Source organism: Rhopalosiphum padi, chromosome 3, assembly GCF_020882245.1.
Source record: "Rhopalosiphum padi isolate XX-2018 chromosome 3, ASM2088224v1, whole genome shotgun sequence".
In the NCBI taxonomy this organism is placed as follows: Eukaryota; Metazoa; Arthropoda; class Insecta; order Hemiptera; family Aphididae; genus Rhopalosiphum; species Rhopalosiphum padi.
In genome coordinates, this window is record NC_083599.1 from 15,977,730 (window position 1) to 15,979,585 (window position 1,856).

The following is a 1,856-nucleotide window of genomic DNA, read 5'->3' on the forward strand; positions in this document are numbered from 1 at the left end:
AGAGCATATAAAACTATAAGCATTTAAGGTATAGCGGTAATTAGTCTATACAATTGTCATTGCATTAGAATAAAAGTATAAAATAAACATTTTGATTTATTTTGATAATTATACACACAAGCACACGCGTCACACCCCCGCATATATTAATATATAAAAAGTTGATTTTAAAGTAGCTATATAAGCCATAGGCGTATAAAATCCAAAATCAACTAAAACAATGGAAATTTTCACATTTCTAAAAATAATTCAAAAAGAGTAAAAGAATTTCCAAAATTATGTTATGTTAAAAAATGATTTTATAAATATCTTAAGAAAACTTTAAGTGTCTACGGTTATTCTGTTTTGAGTTATTAAAACAAAAAAAAAAAAAAAAAATCGATTTTGTCAAAAACAGGATTTGCGTTATTTTTTCTTGTTTTTCTGATTATTATGAAAAATACTGGAAACTTAAACCTCTCTTGAGTATACGATCTAGATCTAATTCGTTTTCTAAAATCACCATCCTCAAAATGTAAACAAAAATCATTATTACACAGCATTTTAAAACTAAAATATTAATAATAATTTAAAATTTAAAAAAAAGAGTAAAATTTACTGATAATATTGTTTAGGTCTTCCCTGTTTTAGGGGTTGTAGGGACAGGGAAGGTACCCTGTTCGGACCAGTCGTCTGCAAGCTATACAAAAAAAAAATCACTACGTTTCTAATATAATATATGATTTACCATAATTGTAATCTGACTTAAAATTGAACGCATATTATAATATATACGAAAACAAATTTTGAATTTAACGCGATTAATTCCTTATACCGACGTGTTATCTTTTGCATACTTACATCTACTATTATCATCGCTAACGTGAAGTTACAGAAATCTCGACGTTATAAAGACGATATTTTTTGTATAGTGTATTTTTATACGCCCATACATGCTTATACGATAAAAAGACGATTTTGAAAAATAAAAGTATCTATAAAGCCTCCGCGATTTAATTTGATGCTCCGCGCATTGTTATTTTATCGAACCGCTTCTGTCGTCGGCGTACGCGAACTATCGCGTTAGGTTAAGTAAGGTTTTATTAGGTTAGGTCACGGTCGTGATGGCAGTTGAGATGGTCGTCGTCGACGGGTACTCGAATATTATAATACCCGTATGGGGTAACGGCGGTATGGATGACCGGTGCAAGTATTGTGCCGGTACACGAAAATCTGCTTAAACCGCCTCTCATCGCTATACGTCGCCGGTTGCGTCTACCGACCATATATGCATTTAAATGCGCGCAAGTATATTACAATGATATGCGTGTTTAAGAATACGCCCGCACCGCCGTTTGTGTATATTATAGTAGTCTGATTATTCGCCGTCAAAACGAAACGTATACAGAAAAAAAAACCTCTAGAAACCTTGGCGGCGCAGAATTAATAATAACCGTTTATCTCCGGCACAGCAACGCCACAAAAGTCTCTCGATCGCGAGCGAGGTAGAGAGATAGAGTGAGCGCGAGAGTGATTTCAGGCATTATATATTTTGTTTCATTTTTTTTTTTCCTTCCACTCATCCTTATGCTTAAATGGGAACCCCAAGGTCCCCGAGTATAGCGGATCGGATGAATACGAAATAAACGAGTACTCAGTGATACAAAAATATTACAAAACCATTTATTTACAAAACATGTTTATAGTAGGAAAGTATTTTTCAACAATATCTCGTCGGAGAACTAAGTATAGTGTTGTGTACTTTAGCTAAAATTAATGATTATTAAATAGTATACAAATAAAATTTTCAATTTTTTTTTTTTTGTATTTAATATTAATATATATTTATATATATATTATTTTAAATATAGGATTGC